At 39.3% G+C, this 18,572-nt stretch overlaps 1 non-coding gene across 1 annotated transcript; it reads right to left on the minus strand.

Moving 5' to 3' along the window:
• Positions 1-2,493: 2,493 nt before the first annotated feature.
• LOC112922158 (U6 spliceosomal RNA) lies at positions 2,494-2,595 on the minus strand. The gene has a single exon (XR_003235396.1). It is a non-coding gene; the product is annotated as a U6 spliceosomal RNA (small nuclear RNA).
• Between the last annotated feature and the right edge of the window lie 15,977 nt (positions 2,596-18,572).

Raw genomic sequence — 18,572 nt, forward strand, 5'->3', positions numbered from 1 at the left:
GGATTCTGAAATATATGTCATCTCCTGGGGGAGAGGGGGAAGGGAGCTTAACTCCTGGGAAGTGAGATATTACTTTGTTCCAGTTTGCAAAACAGATCTATCAGACTCCATTCCCAGAAACTGTCTCCTGAATGACTTAAAGCAGGGCTAAAGAAACAGAATGCATATTTTTAATTGATTCTTTCTTTGAGCCGAGTTCCAAGTCGCCTAATACATTTTTAAATTCCCAAAGAACTAGTTGCATTCAGAGTGACTCCAAAAAAGTTGTTCTAATTTGGGATGTCACAGGCATCACTGCCATATATCATCACAACAATTGCTACTCTGGCTAATTGGAGGATAGATGAAAGGCTGTTTTCTTCATCTACCTCATCTGCCTTCTCCTTCACTTTATTGGGTATCACTTCTTAAAATTAGGGGTATGAATATGATCTATCCCCCTGTTAATTCAAGAGTTAGGTCACAGGAGAACCCTAGGATTTTAGAGCTGGCAGCTGGAGCTCAGGGTTCTTGCATGCTTTTCCCGAACCTGTAGTGTGTGATAGAATCAGTGGGAGGGCTTGTTAAAACACAGATTGCTGGGTTCCATTCTCAGAGTTTCTGATTCAGTCTCTGATGTATAGGGTGTGGCCTGAGAATTCACATTTTGGGCAGGTTTGTGGCTTTTTTGATGCTTCTGGTCCAGGGACCATAGTGTGAAAAACACTGTCTCAGTTTATTTTTTTATTTTTTATTTTTTTAAGATTTTATTTATTTATCCACGAGACACACACACACAGAGGGAGAGGAAGGCTCCATGCAGGGAGCCCGACATGGGACTCGATTGCAGGTCTCCAGGGTCACAGAGCAGGCTGAAGGCGGCACTAAACTGCTGAGTCACCTGGGCTGCCCAACCCTGTCTCAGTTAATTGAAGGACAAGGTATAGGGGCCAATGCTTAAGCAGTCCAGTACTTTCTCCAAGCAGGCTTTTCTATAGGGTATAGATTTCATGCTAAAATTATGGAAACCAGAGGTTCTTCTCTTCTGGGACTTCTCAAAGGGGAGAATTACATTGGAGGAAGACCTAAAAGCATGAACTTTAGTATCAGAAAGACCTGGGTGAGGGATCTGCTGGTCCATGGTTTAGCTTGCTGACTTTGGGCAAATTCTTTAGATTATTTGAATATCAATTCCTTCATATGTAAATCATAAATGACTGGTTCTTCTAACAATTTGAGACTTCTAAAGAATAGTTCAAGAACTATTTGACATAGAGTTATAGACTATAAGCCACAGGGCATCTAATTTAGGTTCTTCACTTTTCAGATGTGGAAACAAAGGTCCAGGGAAAATGTCTTAGTGAAGATCTCATAGCAATTGGCAGAATGAGGACCAGCATACAGGTCTTTTAATGTGTTTTGTTTTGTTTTCATCATTCACATTGGAAGAATATTTCCAAACCAAAGATTTCAAAACTAAATACTTTGGTAGTAGAAATCCATTCATATAGCAAAATGTAAACTTATGATAAATATTTTCTTTTATTTTTTAAAAAAATTTACTTATTTATTCATTCATAGAGAGAGATTGAGAGAGAGGCAGAGAGAGAAGCAGGCTCCACGCAGGGAGCCCAATGTGGGACTTGATCCCAGGTCTCCAGGATCACACCCTGGGCTACAGGCAGTGCTAAACCACTGCGCCACCAGGGCTGCCCCTATGGTAAATATTTTAGTAAGTCATATTAGCTAAACTCTGTGATTTAATCTATTTTTTTTTTCTTTAGAGAGAGAGAATGTGAGTGGGGGCCTGGGGCATTGGGAGGGGCAGAGAGAATCTTTTTTTTTTTTAAAGATTTTTTTTTTTTTTTTTTATCATGAGAAACACAGAAAGAGAGAGAGGGGCAGAGACACGGGCAGAGGGAGAAGCAGGCTCCCTGCAGGGAGCCCCATGTGGGACTCAATCCCTGGTCTCCAGGATCGTGCCCTGGCCCAAGGTGGCACAAACCGCTGAGCCACCCAGGCTGCCCATGGGCAGAATCTTAAGCAGACTCCACACTCAGCACATAGCCTGACGCAGAGCTTGATCTCACGACCCTGAGATCATGACCTGAGCCAAAATCAGGAGTCAGACTTTTTTTTTTTTTAAGATTTTATTTATTTATTCATGAGAGACACAGAGAGACAGAGAGAGGCAGAGACACAGGCAGAGGGAGAAGCAGGCTCCATGCAGGGAGCCCAACGTGGGACTTGACCCTGGGGCTCCAGGATCTTGCCCTGGGCCAAAGGCAGGCTTCAAACCACTGAGCCACCCAGGGATCCCAGGAGTCAGACTCTTAACTGACTGAGCCACCCAGGTACTCCTAATCTATTTTTCAAAATACCAATTCTTGTACAATGTTACACATTATACTTTTTTTCCTTTAGTAAAAAAAATGTTTTTTTAATATTTTGGCAAAGTCTTTTCCAGACCAAACATGAAATAAGCAGGCAAGAATGAACTATTTTACAGTGTACAAAAATATGGAACTCTACAAATTTGTGTGTCATCCTTGTCCAGGGGCCATGCTAATCTCTGTATCATTCCAATTTCTGTATATGTGCTGATGAAGTGAGTACCACATTACACTTTTATACAATGGGACACATTATATGGGAAGATAACAAGAATTTGTTCTTTTCACTCTTAAGTATGAAAACTTACAGCAGCTCTCCAAAATTGATTTTACTTTTCTTTACAGTGGATTTTCAGAAAGTCTTTGTGGCATAATAATGTTTTGCAAAAAGGATGTGACTATTTATAGAATTATTGTCTTTGCTGCTAGAAATGAGTACCTTTGAAAAAGGAGAGCTTAGTAGATGGGAAATCAATTTCCACATGGAGGATGAAAAAGTTACAAATGTATTAGGAAAATTACAGTAAATGTTTAAAAGAAAAAAAAATGGAACTCAGAGGACATTATTCATGAAACCATACTTGGGATATATACAAATTAGAATATTTTAGCTAGCTAAAACTCCTCATCCAGTAGACATGGACCCTGTGATGCAACAGAGTTGAGAGAAGATATTAATATTTTCTAAAATATTAATATTTGGTGAAGCTAAGAAATAAAGGGTAATTAAGAAACAGGGATGAGCATGCAAAATACTGAAACTGGATCACTTTCTTATACCATACACAAAAATAAACTCAAAAGGGTTTCTAGACTTAAAGGTGAGACCTAAAATCATAAAAATCCTGAAAGAGAGCACAGGCAGTAATTTCTCTGACATTGGCCATAGTAATATTTTTCTAGATATATCTCCCAAAACAATGGAAACAAAGGCAAAAATAAATTATTGGGACATTAAAATAAAGTTTCCAATTTGGAACAAGATGGATGGAGCTAGAAAGTATAATGCTAAGTGAAATGAGTCAGAGAAAGACAAATACCATATGATTTCACTCTTATGTAGAATTAAAGAAATAAAACAAGCAGAGGAAAACAGAGAGAGAGAGAGAGAGAGAAACAAAGAGAAGCTAAAAAACACTATTTTTTAAAAAATATTTTATTTTATTTTATTATTTTTTAGAGATTTTATTTATTTATTCATGAGAATACACAGAAAGGAGAGAAAGAGAGGCAGAGACACAGGCAGAGGGAGAAGCAGGCTGGGAGCCCGATGTGGGACTCAATCCCAGGTCTCCAGGATCACGCCCTGGGCTGAAGGCAGCTCTAAACCACTGAGCCACCCAGGCTGCCCCTAAAAAACACTCTTAACTATTGAGAACAAACTGTTACCAAAGGGGGGTGGGGGATGAGTGAAATAGGTGACAGGGACTAAGAAGTGCACTTGTGATGAGCACTGGGTATTGTATGAAAGTGCTGAATCAGTATATTGTACACCTGAAACTAATATAACATTGTATGTTAACTATGCTGGAATTAAAATACAAATTTTTAAAAAGTAGTGTAAAAAAATTAAAAGCAGTGTAAAAAAATAAAAATAAGAAACTATTGCACAGGGGTGCCTGGATGGCTCAGTTGGTGGAGCATGCTATTCTTAATTTCAGGGTCATGAGTTCAAGCCCCACATTGGGTATGGAGATTACTTAACAGAAAAAAGCTTCTGCACAGCAAAGGAAACAATCAGCAAAACAAAAAGAAAACCTACTGAATGGGAGAAGATACTTGCAAGTTATATATCTGAGAAGAGGTTAATATCCAAAATATATAAAGAACTTATACAGCTCAACACACACACAAAAACCAACCTGATGAAAAAGTGGGCAGAGAACCTGAATAAACATTTTGCCAAAGACATAGATATGGCCAACAGACACATGAAGATATGCTCAAGATCACTCATTATCAGGGAAGTGTAAATCAAAGCACAATATCTGTCAAAATGGCTAAAATAAAAAAAAACACAAGAAACAACAACAATTAACAAGGATGTAGAGAAAAAGGAACCCCATGCACTGTTGGTGAGAATGCAAACTGTAGCCCTGTGGAAAACAGCATGGAGGTTCCTCAAAAAAATAAAAAATACAACTACCCTATGATCCAATAATTCCACTACTGTGTATTTACCCAAAGAATATAAAAACACTGATTTGAAAAGACATATGCATCCTTATGTTTATTGCAGGATTATTTACAATAGCCAAAGTATGGAAGTAATCCAAGTGTTCGATTAACGAATAGATAAAGAAGATGTAATACATAGAAAAAATGGAATAGTACTCAGCCATAAAAAAGAAAGAGGGCAACCTGGGTGGCTCAGTGGTTTAGCGCCACCTTCAGCCCAGGGCAGGATCCTGGAGACCCGGGATCAAGTCCTGCATCGGGCTCCCTGCATGGGAGCCTGCTTCTCCCTCTGCCTGTGTCTCTGTCTCTGTCTCTCTCTCTCTTTCTCTGTGTGTCTCTCATGAATAAATAAATAAAATCTTAAAAAAAAAAAAGAAATCTTGCCATTTGCAACAACATGGATGCATCTAGAGGGTATAATGCTACATGAATTAAGTCAGTCAGAGAAAGACAAATACCATATGATTTCACTCATATGTGGAATTTAAGAAACAAAACAAAGATAAAAAGAAACGAACAAAAAACCCAGAGTTGTAATTACAAAGAACAAACTGGTGGTCACCAGAGGGGAGGTCAGAGGGGAGGATGGGTGAAATAGGTGAAGCAAATTAAGAATATACTTATTGTGATAAACACTGCATAACATGTAGAATTGCTGAATCACTATATTATATACCTGAAACTAATATAACACTGTATGGTAATTATACTGCAATTTAAAAAAAAAAAGGAAGAAATCACGGTACGCTTTGGTGCTCTCTTGTTATTCGTCTTGGTGTGAGCCAAATGTTTATATACTTAAATCATGACTTGGTTTATAGCAAGACTAGGACCAATGTTTTACTTTATAAAGTTATTTGATTCAAGGAAATTAAAGCTTTTATTTATTCTTTTCTTTTTTTTTAAAGCTTTTATTTTGAACAGAGATGTATCCACTAAGTGGCCACTAGCTAACTGTGGAGATGAATAATGGGCTCTTTCTCACAACTCCTTGGTGACCTGTTGTAACCTTCACTATCCAGATTTAATCAGTGATGTGGTCATTCCAAGATGGCAGGAAGTTTGAATTGCCTGAATGGACATACTGATCTGTCACACAGTAGGGCAGCAGAAGAAAGATTTGTTCACACCTAAGGGTGACATAATTGTGTATGTCAAGAAGCCTAACTTATCTGCATAGCACCTGATAATTAACAATCCTTACTAATGATGGGAAGGTGCAGGCCTAGGGGGATCATGATGGAAAATCCTTTTAAAAAAGCCAATTTGACCTTGGCCAAAACTTGCAGTGTGTTCCATCTCAGATGATTCAAAGCTCATTTTAATAGGCTTGAAAATCTGAAAATAAATGATTTTGAAGTGATGATATAAATTATGTATGAGTATCAATTGAATATTCAACTATAATGAGTTTATAGAATACAAGAGAGTATTTCTTTTGAGATGCTGCAATACTGCTATTGTTAGGTTCAGAGCCCAGCTGATTGCTTATAGGGAGCCTTTGTGCAAATTTGAAAAAGGCACCCCCTCTGGGTGATGCGGCCCTGTGGGTACATGATTTGGCAAGCAGAGCCTGGGCTGAATCTTAGCTCCTTTTTGTCCCATTGGTTGGGTGCTTTTGTGCAATGCACAAACTGCACTTCCTTAAGTGGCAGCTCCAATTGCTATTTGAAATGCGTGCTAGCAGAAAGGATTTAAAGCCTTGAAGTGCTTATGTTGGTTTTTAGAGAGTACATTTGAAATATACAAAAGTGATGGTTCCTTCTCCTAACCCAATGCAGAATTTATCAGCAAGAGATAAAGAGTCCAGTAAGCTCTAAAATGCCATGAAAGCAGGTGAAGCCTCCATGACAGAGAATGGCAGGTATGTTCCTTGAAGAAGCACAGCTAGTAGGCCTCACTCTCCAAGCCAGAGGCAAATAACCTAACACCCAGGAAATTTAGATTTCCAGGACCAGAATTGTCTTATTTGCCCACTGCTGCACTGATGCTGGAAGGGAAAGCTATGTTGTGTCGGTGTGGAGCTAAAACCCTTTACATCCATTTACTTGGACTGAAACGTAGAGGTGGTGAGTGTTAGTAATAAAAGGTATACGGGCTTGATTGTTCATTTTTCTTTGTGGAACCATTGCCTCGTGGTACCATGGCAGTGAGAACAAAACCATGGGTATCTGAAATTGAGTTTCCAGTTCTGGGACAAAATGGAGTAGACACACATCTCCCTACTCCTCCAGCTAAATACACCTAAAGACCCTGGACATTGCATATAAAGAAGATTTTAACAGGTTAGAGAAGCCAGGCCTGCTACGGATGGATCTCAAGACCCAGGAAGCATGGTGACAAGGGTTTTCCTGTTTGACTCATGTAGCCCAAACTGGGTGCTAGGGAAGCCAATAGACACAGACAAAAAAACAAAAAACAAAACAACAACAACAAGAAGACAATTCAGCTTTCTCTAGCTACAGGACAAAGAAAGGGGCAGCCTGGCAAAACAGATAACTTTGAGACAATAACTGCTCTACTCCAGCGAAATACCATGGGAAAAAAATGTGAACACAAAGCCTAGACTTTTGCCCATGCCCAAATTTATCAAGGTACTTCTCTACCCTCCCGTCTAGATAGTGTCAAGAAGTCCATCTGGAGAGTCAGAACTGTTATCCACACCTGGTAATAATGAGATTACCCCGACCTCTGCCACAGGTTGTTAGTAAAGGCCATGAGGGAAGCTGGAATTTCATCTCCACCCAGTCAGTGGTAATAAGGCACCCCTCCCTGGCAAGGTGGTATCAGAGAGGGCTGAGTGGGAGGCTAGGACTTTTTTTTTTTTTTTTTTTTTACCACATTCCAGTGGTAACTAAGCTTCCTAACCCCCTGCAGTGTTGGCAGAGGCATAGTGGGGATCCTGAACTCCCATCTCCACTCAGCAACAGTGAGATGCTCTTCTGCTTCCCATCTCAAGTTTCAATGGAGGCCAAGTGGGGAAGCTGAATTTCCACACCACTTGGTGGTAATAAAAGCATCACCACCTTTCCTCCACTCCTGTAGTATCATAGGACACTTGCTAAAAACAGAAGATGATCTAGAATCTCATAACATAATAGTAAAATGTGCAAGAAACGGGGCACCTGGGTGGTGCAATTGGTTGAGCAACCAACTCTTGGTTTTGGTTCAGGTTGTGATCTCAGGGTTTGAGATCAAGCCCCAAGCTGGGCTCTGTGCTGAGCTCAGAGTTTGCTTGAGATTCTCTCTCCCTCTGCTCTTCCTACTCATGCTCTCTCTCTAAAACAAATAAATCTAAAAAAAAAAAAAGTCCAAGATACAATTGAAAATCACTTATGTCAACAACCAAAAATATTTCAACTTAAATGAGAAGAGATAATCAATAGACACCATAACAAGATTATAAGATGTTGGAATTACCTGACAAGGATTTAAAAACAGCTATCAGGGGATCCCTGGTAGCTCGGTGGTTTAGCGCCTGCCTTCGGCCCAGGGTGTGATCCTGGAGTCCTGGGATTGAGTCCCGCATTGGGCTGCCTGCATGGAGCCTGCTTCTCCCTCTGCCTGTGTCTCTGCCTTTCTCTGTCTGTGCCTCTCATGAATAAATAAATAAATCTTTTAAAAAAAAATAAAAACAGGTGTCATAAAAAAAATGCTGGGATGCCTGGGTGGCTCAGTGGTTGAGTGTCTGTCTTTGTATTGGGGCGTGATCCTGGAGTCCCAGGATCAAGTCCCACATAGGGCTCCCTGCATGGAGCCTGCTCTGTCTGTGTCTCTGCCTCTCTCTGTGTCTCTCATGAATAAATAAAATCTTTAAAAAATTTTTTTTATTATTTTTAAAGATTTTATTTATTTATTCATGAGAGACAATGAGAGAGAGACAGAGACACAGGCAGAGGGAGAAGCAGGCTCCATGCAAGGAGCCCAATGTGGGACTCGATCCCAGATTCTGAGATCACGCCCTGAGCCAAAGGCAGATGCTCAACCGCTGAGCCCCCCAGGTGTCCCGAATAAATAAAATCTTAAAAAAAATGCTTTGACAGGGACATCTGGGTGGCATAATCGGTTAAGCATCCAACTCTTGATTTTGGCTCAGGTCATGATCTCAGCACTGTACAATTGAGACCCGTGTTGGGTTCCTTGCTTTCCAGGAATCTGCTTAAGACTCACTCTCTCCCCAGCTCACGCTCACTGTCTTTCTCTCCAAAAATAAATAAATACTTCTTTAAAAAAATACTTCGACAAGCAATTATGAACACAAATACAACATGCCATTTGTTGTATCTCTGGGCAAATTGAGTCTATTATCAGCTTTAGTCTGATATTCTCAGAAATTAGAGCTTTGGTTGGGTGTTCAAATTCTTTGGGTAATGTTTTTTAATTTTTTCCTCCTAAACCACAGAAATAAACTCCTTTTTAAGTGACACTTCTGAGTATCTAGAATACTGTTAAATACTTTCAACCAGCAGCCTGGTGAACAGTTAAAAAAGTCAAATAAATCTTTGTATATATGTTGTAATACTTCATCCCTCCCTTTTCCAGCCAGTCTTAACGGCCCAACCAGAAACTCTCTGAATAAGAACATATCAATTTGCTATCCTTCTCTCCCCTAGGAATCAAAACTATCCTCTCTACATATCTGTTTCTTCTTTTTTACCCTCTTCATTCTTCTTGTATCCAAATGAGTTTTGCCATTTAGCATTTCCTTGATGTTTTCCTCTTATGATCCTTGCCCTCATTTGATCATAGGAATTGCAAGAACAGGCTGTAATCCTCAGGATACATTGAAAAGGTTCAGTTCATTTCTCATTTTGTTCACAAGAGGTTAATCTGGGAAAGTCTTTAGTCCCTTCCAAGACAGTGTGACCTGAATCTGCTAGGGTCTGTAGCAAACAGTTTGAATTTGATGTTGTTTTTGGCATCTTCTTTAGAATCTCTTCATTCTCTGAAGTTGTGTCTAAAAATGCTAAGGTGCTAAGGCTTGGGCATGAGTAATTGTGTTTGAGTTAAAAATATGGTGTAATCTAATGTCATATTGGACATGAAGGTGAAAAGGGAACATCCTTGCATGCCCTCTTTATTCACCAACAAAATTAATGTTTGGCAATAGAAGAAAATATATACTCTTAGTATTGTGCCTATCAGATGCCTCTTAAAACATACATTTTGGGTATGTGTGTATGTAAATTTCAGTCGGCTAATTTAAGTAAATAAAATCTGCTTAGCCTCCCCCTCCCCCAATACAGTTGTGTCTGAGCATGCTGGACCCTGTTTAACCTCATGACATATCAACAAATTAGCTTTTTTTTTTTTGTTAGGAGTGATATGATCTAAACTACAATTAAAAAAAAATAATCTCTATATCCAATGAGGGGCTCAAATGCATGACCCTGAGATCAAGAGTCACATGCTCTTCCAACTGAGCCAGCCCCCGGTCAGTTATTTCTTGATACAAAATATTTCCTTTTTCACCATGAGGTAATAAGTATGGATTATGTGGTGGTCACTGTTTGTTTTTATTATCCAAGTTAGAATGATAAAACACCATGGAAAAATTATCTTTTGTTTGGTTAGGAGAGAAAATTTTGAATAGGATTGAAATGAAGAGCAAGAGAGGGAAAAGAAGGGAGAAGGGAAAGATAAGGGGTAAAATTAGAGGTTAAAGATGAAATATATGGTTTTTTATGTATTTCAAGGAGAAGGTGGAAAGAAAACAGCTATAGGGAATAATAGAGAAGCTAAACTAAAAGTTCCTTGATACCAACTATCTTTAGCAACAAAAATCTGGTGGTGAAAAAGCACCAATGGATCCTCCTTAACATGCATCTGAAATGGCTAAACATTTCGGATGCAAAACATATCAATATAGTTGCATGTAGTGCAAAGGAGAAAACATTTAAGGGACTATCTGCAACATAATTTGTATAAACTCCATTTCCTCTTACTTCCTCTGCAATCATATTATAAGCTAGATTCTACAGCCACTTCTATGCATTTCTAAAACAGAGTGATTCAGGGCAAAAGCTTATTATTATTATTATTATTATTATGTTATTTTAAAAGATTTTATTTCTTTATTCTAGAGAGAGGCAGAGACATAGGCAGAGGGAGAAGCAGGCTCCCTGCAGGGAGCCCAACGCAGTACTCAATCCCAGGACTCCAGGATCACACCTTGGGCCGAAGGCAGGTGCTAAACCACCAAGCCACCCACGCATCCCCAAAAGCTTATTATTATTATTATTATTTTAAAGATTTTTATTTATTTCTAAAGTTTATTTACATATTTTTAGAAGATTTTAAGTAATCTTTAATTTTAAATAATCTAAAAGATTATTTGACAGAGAGAGAGAGAGAGAGCGAGCAGGGAGCCTGATGTGGAGCTCCAACCCAGGACACTGGGATCATGATCTGAGCCTATGCATAGCAGATGCTTAACTGACTGAGCCACCCAGGTGCCCCTATTTATTTTATTTTTTTAGTAATCTCTACACCCTGAGATCAAAAGTTGCATGCTCTACTGACTGAGGCAGCCAGATGCCCCAGTTTATCTTACAGATCTGCTTTTTCTTGGATGATTTACAGGGGAGATTTAATTATTTTCTTGTGCACTCTAACTATGAACATTTAAGGAGAAATTCAATCTTCTCTGGATTACCTTCACTTTTTTCTATGTATGATTATAGCAAATGATGAAACAGATAGTTTTTTCCTGCTTTCCTGTGGTATTAGATGGTATATACTCATGGTACACAGTATCAGCCTCAGGTAAGTGGTGTGAGAAGGAAAAAATCATATGGCTTATTTATATCTATATAGCTTTGATTTTGTGTTTTCCTTTAAATTTTTGAACATATTTACAATAACTGTTTTACAGTTCTTGTTAGCTAAATCCAACATTTCTCTTATTTTTTTATTTTTTATTTATTTTTTTTCTTCTTTTTTTTCTTTTCTTATTTTTTTAAAAGGTTTTATTTATTTATTCATGAGAGACAGAGAGAGAGAGATTGGCAGAGACACAGGCAGAGGGAGAAGCAGGCTCCACACAGGGAGCCCAACGTGGGACTCGATCCTGGGACTCCAGGATCAGGCCCTGGGTTGAAGGTGGCGCTAAACCGCTGAGCCACCAGGGCTGCCCCAGGAATTTTTTTATTGGATGCTAGACACTGTAAAAGTCATGTTGTTGAATGTTGAGATTTTGTTGTTCTCTTTTAAAAAGTGTTGAAATTGGTTTTGGCAGGCACTTCCTTTAAACTGCAGATCACCTTGATTCTGTTGAGGCTTGCTTTGAAGTTTTGCTATCATGGGTGTATTGTTGCCTTTATTCTAGGGCCAATTAGCCCTAATACTAAGGTATGACTCTTCTCAGATCTCTTTTGATGACCTCAAATGTTCAAATAAGTCGCTATGACCCAGATGGGTGGAATTCAAATGTCCTTAAATCCTGTATGAAAAGTCTTTGCCCCCCCCCCCTTTTTTTTTTTGGCCTGGCTTTGTAGAATTTCACTCCATGCATATGTAGAGAAATATTCAGAAGGGACCAAGAGCACCCTTGTAAAAATTTCTGCGTATGCAGCTCTTCCCTTATACTCTTCTGCCCTGCAAATTCCAGCTACCTCAACCTCATCATACTAGAATTTGTTTCCTCATCTTATAGAAATTAGCATGCTCCATGAGTTTCCTCTTCCTTTATTGCTCCCGGTGAGGAGCCTGCTTCTCCTTCTGCTATGGCTCTGCCTCTGTGTCTCTCATGAAAAAATAAATAAAATCTTAAAATAAATAAATAAACAAACAAACAAATAAATAAATAAATAAATAAAATTGTTTCCAGTAGGGTTCCTGGATTTAGCAAAAATTCAATATTGCATTTTTATATACTTATACAAAAAATTATTCATTATGTATCTGAAATTCAAATTTAACTAGATAGGATAGCTGCCCTACCTAGAATTCTTTAGGGGAGTTATTAAGAAACAGTAAAAAAAATGTGTCTCTTCTTCTACTCATGCTGGGGTATCCTACATAGTTACTCACGTGAAAAAGAGCTCTATCATAGTTCAAGATGTCTTATTTGAGATCATTTTATTTGAAATCTTCTTACTTAAAATCATTATTTCTCTTCTGTTTTATGGGCTTTAAATTTATCACAGTTTCAGCTGTTCTGTACAATGTTAACCTATCTCTTTGGGAAGTCACAAGAATCCTGCAAGGTGAATTCTGGGCACTTTACACATTGCCTACTGTTAGAAAGAGCATTTCCAATATATCCTCAAAAGTAATGAGATGTTGTGCAGGCATCTTCATACAAGAGAGTTCATTTTATTTACATAGATTATCACAACAATAAATCATTTCTTGGGAAATTCAAAGAGATAGTGTTCATAAAACAATAGTTACATGGCATGGTAAAAAGAACCTGTGCTTCTGAAGATGAGAGGGCAACTAATATTTATTAAGTATCTACTCCATGCCAAGTGTTTTATATTCAGTGGTGTGCTGGAGCCAGTCTGTGCCAGCTCTTCTGTGCTTGTGAGAGGCAATTGTTAAGTTTTCAGGAATATTGCCAACCATTTTTTAAACCGTTGGAAGCTTGAAATTGACAACAGGAGGAATATTTATACAATGAAAATTATCAAATGACACAAATTATGGTTCCTCCATCAATTCCAAGAGCTGATTGTTAGGCATTTACCAGCACATCACTATCATCACATTTCTCATATTATTTTATCCTCCAACAACTGCGTGAGGTATTTATTAGAATGCACAGTTTAAAGATGGCAAGAAACCAATTACGTAAGCAACATGTCCACATTTTCCTAGAGAACAAGAAACAAAACCAATTCTGTGTAATTCTATGTCCTTTCTGCTTACATCTCTACATCTTTGAGTCAGGAGGCTTTCTTTTTTTTTTTAAGATTTTTATTTATTTATTCATGAGAGACAGAGGCAGAGACACAGGAAGAGGGAGAAGCAAGGCTCCATACAGGAGCCCGATGCGGGACTCGATTCCTGGTCTCCAGGATCACACCCTGGGCTGAAGGCGGCGCTAAACCGTTGAGCCACCTGGGCTGCCTGAGCCAGGAGACTTAAATTGAACTATTGCCTTAACCTTGACTGTATGTTCTCGGACCAACACCTGACCACTATGGATCAGCATTTATTTATCTGTAAAGTTGGAAGCAATATACTACTCAATATCCAAAGTCTCTTTTGGATGTAATAGTCTCTGTTGTTTACTAATTCTTCCTCTGTCCAACTGTGGCAGAAATGCTAAAAACAAATACCTTCCAAATAGTTGTTAGAAAAAGGAATTTGGGGCAGCTCTGGTGGCTCAGCGGTTTAGTGCCTCCTTCAGCCCAGGGCATGATCCTGGAGACCCTGGATCAAGTCCCACATCGGGCTCCCTGCATGGAGCCTGCTTCTTCCTCTGCCTGTGTCTCTGCCTCTCTGTGTCTCTCATGAATAAATAAATAAAATCTTAAAAAAAAAAAAAAAAAACGAAAAGAAAAAGGAATTTGTACCAGCAGGGGCTTCATGGGACTCAAGGCTATTATTACATTACCAGGTTTTTCTTTTTTCTCTAATGTCCACCATCAAGGTGACATTAACAGAGAAAATGCATGCAGCCGGTTGATTTATTAAAAATCTGACAGGGCAGGAATGCCTGGTGCCTCAGTGGTTGATTGTCTGCCTTCAACTCAGGGCGTGATCCTGGAGTCCTGGGATGGAGCCTCGCATTGGGCTCCCCACAGGGAGCCTGCTTCTCCCTCTGCCTGTGTCTCTGCCTCTCTCTCTCTGTCTCTCATGAAGAAATAAATAAAATCCTAAAAAAAAAAAAATTCTGACAAGGGAAAGTAGCTTTGTGTAAATTAGCTGTTTAGTTTTTTTTTAAAAAATAAATTTATTTTTTATTGGTGTTCAATTTACCAACATACAGAATAACACCCAGTGCTCATCCCGTCAAGTGCCCCCCTCATTGCCCGTCACCCATTCACCCCCACCCGCTGTTTAGTTTTCTGTCTTTTTTTTTTTTTTTAAGATTTTTATTTATTTATTCATGAAAGACACACACAGAGAGAGGCAGAGACACAGGCAGAGGGAGAAGCAGGCTCCATGCGGCAAGCCTGATGTGGGACTCAATCCCGGGTCTCCTATACCTGTGTAGGAGAGTGGAGAAGGCTGAAGGCAGCGCTAAACTGCTGAGCCACCTGGGCTGCCCCAGTTTTCTCAGGCTTTGACTAAAAGTTATCTACCAGGACCCTCCGGTCCCAGAAGGATAAACATGTCTTTGTGTCATTGATGGGCTTATCACTGAGGACAACTATGTAGATTTGTTTTCAAAGGATACATTAAGGAAAAAAATAAAGAGGACTTCAAATGTACAAGAGAATTATTCCATTTTAGAAGATATATTCAATTTATATATAAAATTTTTAAAAAAGATTTTTATCTGATAGAGTGCATAAGTAGGGAGCATGGGAGAGGGAGAAGCTGGCTTTCCGCTGAGCAGGGAGCCTAACGCAGGGGGGTCCTGGGGTCATGATCTGAGCTGAAGGCAGACACTTAACTGGCTAAGCCACCCAGGTGCACCAACATGGATATATTCCTAAACACTGGGAGAAGAATTGCCGGTTTATAAGGTTCAGAAGACTCAGTTTATGGGTTGCACATGGGAAAGATTGCAGGGATGCCTATAGGGACCAGGCACTAAGTCCCTTGGCTGTAGGGCTCCAACAAAGTTTCTAATAATGGGGCCCTACTAGATTCAAGGCTCTAGAACAACCACTAACCTTCGAATGGACCAAGAAATGATTTCTGAAGCAGACATAGACTGAGAATTAGGGCTTACATATTTAGCATAGGAAAGAGGAGTGGGTTCTGAAGAATATTATTTTAGTGATTGGGCTTTACACCAAGTTTAATCTACTTGTTAAAAAAATATCTACTTGTTATGAAGAAATGCATACCTGTTATATACAACTAGCTATAATTCATAATATCCAATATTATCAGCAAAGAGATTCCATAATTTTTTTAAAAGATTTTATTTATTTATTCATGAGAGAGGCAGAGAAACAAGCAGAGGGAGAAGCAGGCTCCAATGCAGGGAGCCCGGCATGGGACTCGATTCCATGTCTCCAGGATCATGACCTGAGCCGAAGGCGGCACTAAACTGCTGAGCTACCAGGGCTGCCTGAGATTTCATAATTATACCTGTGTAGGAGAGTGGAGAAATATGATAATCTTAATGCTGGTATCATGATTCTTCTTAGGGGGTATTTCAGTTGGGGCCTTCCAAGAAGCAGGTGGAATTATATGTGCAATAGATTTACTGGGGAGAAGCAGGACGGTGGCCATGGAAGTCAAAATTCGCTAAGGAGTGTGTAACAACTCACCTGCAGAATCCAAAAAAAAGAAAAAGATTTACTGAGGAGAGAGGCACCTGGATGGCTCAGTGGTTGAGCATCTGCCTCAGGTCATGATTCTGGGGACCCTGCTCCTCCCACTGCTTATGTCTCTGCCTCTCTCTGTGTGTCTCTCACAAATAAAGAAAATCTTTTTATAAAAAAGATTTACTATGGAAAAAGATATGAAGCAGAGAGGGGAGGGGTAGATGAGGAGGACCATCAGGTTAAGATGAAGATCTGATGGTAATAAGAGGAAAAATATGCAGGATAAGCAGTAGAATTCTGAAAAAGTCTTGGCCAGGTCAATGGGGAGTCCTTGAGCAAAGTTCTAGGGACTCATATGGAGAAGTCCTATGTCAGGCAAGAATGACCACTCCAGAATGTTCACTGCATGGAGTCTTGGCTGGGGGCAGCTTGGGAAAGTGCAGCCTCTTTGTGAATGCCACAGTGAGACAAAGGTTTATCATCTGTTAGTTACCTGTGGTCTATATGCTCCTGCAGCACATTCTCTTGCAGGGAGTTCAAAAGGGGTGCCTGCCATGTTTCAGAAAATTATGTTTTTAAAAGCATGCTGTGATGCTGCTGTGAGGTAGAAAGTGATACCCTGAGGAATGAGCTTACTGAGAAAAAGGCAGTAAAAGAGTGCTAAAATTTTCACCTCGATAGGATTAGAAATTTGGGCGAATGATTCAAGAATAAAGGACACACAGGCTTAACATGGCAGAAAAATGGCTAGAGGCCCTTTACAAAGAGGGGTATCTAATATTCAGAATTATTTTAAGGTCTAAATCCCCTGCCACTCCAAACCTTAAATAAAATATGACATATGTACAATTGCCTCATGGGATTGTCACACAGCTAAGAAGATAGTTTGAATCTAGATAATTCTTTAGTTTGAATCTAGATAATTCTTTTTTTAAAAAAAAGATCTTACTTATTTGAGAATGAGTGAATGCAAGAGCAAGAGAGTGAGAGTGAGAGAGAGAGAGAGAGAGAGAGAGAGAGAGAGAGACCATGAGCAGAGGGACAACAGAGGAAGAGGGCAAAAGGCTCCCCACTGAGCATGGAGGCCGACATAGGGCTTGAAACCAGTACTTTAGGATCAAGACCTGAGCCAAAGGCAGACACTTGACTGAGCCACCCAGGTGCCCCTAAATCTAGATAATTCTTGATCCAAAATCTCCCTTCTATCCACTGTGCTACTTTTCCACTGTTCCTTCTATGTAACTTGATTTAGTGATTAGCTTCCATAATTCAGTGACTCTAGGAGTTACAAATGTTTTAAGCTATGGGCAGTATTTTCTTAGGGATTCCCAGAAGTAGAAGTAGACCCCAAGACAACAATTTCAGGGCAAATAGTCTACTTGGAGAGTGAAAGAGATTTAGGAGGGTAATGGAGAGGTGAAATGGGAGAAAAGCCAGCCAATAAAGTTTATGAAATTGAGCCAATGAGGACAATGAGTGTCTAGAGCTTACTCTCTTAACCCCTCTGGGGAAACTGGAGACTGTTGTAGGACATATGACTCTGAGTTATCCCACCTGGGAGGTAAGGAACCTGGGGTGTAAGCTCGCCAGTCTTTGGTTAAAGGCTGCTCCTACTGAATGTTATTCTGTTATATTTCCAGCTGGTTGGCCAGCAAAACTGGCTCATATAGCAAGGGAAAGCTCTCAAGGAAAGAAATACAAGTGCTGGCAGGGGGTAACTGTGCCTGGGTGTGTGAATGAGGAAATGTGAGGCCGCAAAAGCACCTCACTGGAGGTATCAATGAAATATTTTATATACAGTCATCATACTCATTTTTTCCTAATGAAAAATAATAATCATTAGAATTAAATTTAGTATTATAATTTTAAGAGTCCTTTCATATATATCTCATCTCACTGGATTATCAAATGGTCCTTTGATATAAGCAGCATTCTGCAGATGAAAAGGATGTACATTTTATCTGCTCTATGAAGACCTCATAAATTTAAATTTATAAATTTCTTTTCTCAAGCCAAGTTGATAAGTTCCAGTTTTCTTTATATTGGGAATTTGCAGAACATTTTTGGTGGGGCAGGCATGGAGGTAGGAAAATTTAAGAGGTGGGAGTAATGAACATTTTTTGGCCTCAATCTAAAAAACCTTTTTCTCAGAACTATATGACATAAACAACATATTAGAACTTCATTAAAAATAAACACAGTAAGGATCTTGGGGGCCTGGGAACAAGCCTGCTCAGTGGGGAGCCTGGTTCTCCTTCTCCCTTGGTCTCTCCCCCACCCTCACTTGTACTCTTGCTCACTCTCTCTCATGAATAAATAAAAATCTTAAAAAAATTAAAACAAATATTAGTTATAATCAGAAAAGACAAACCATGTGTAGATGAAATTTAAGCCAATTAAATTTTCTCATTTATACACATTTTATGTCATCTTATGTAATAGAAGAAACATTCTTTTTCATTAAGTGGTTTATTTATTTATTTTTAAAAAAGATTTTATTTATTTGAGTGAGAGAAACAGAGATAGCGACAGAGAGCACAAGCCTGGACAAGAGGGAGAAGTAGGCCTCCCGATGAGCAGGAAGCTTGATGCAGGTCTCTATCCCAGGACCCTGGGATCATGAACCCAG

This window comes from Vulpes vulpes, chromosome 1, assembly GCF_048418805.1.
Source record: "Vulpes vulpes isolate BD-2025 chromosome 1, VulVul3, whole genome shotgun sequence".
NCBI classification, from domain to species: Eukaryota; Metazoa; Chordata; class Mammalia; order Carnivora; family Canidae; genus Vulpes; species Vulpes vulpes.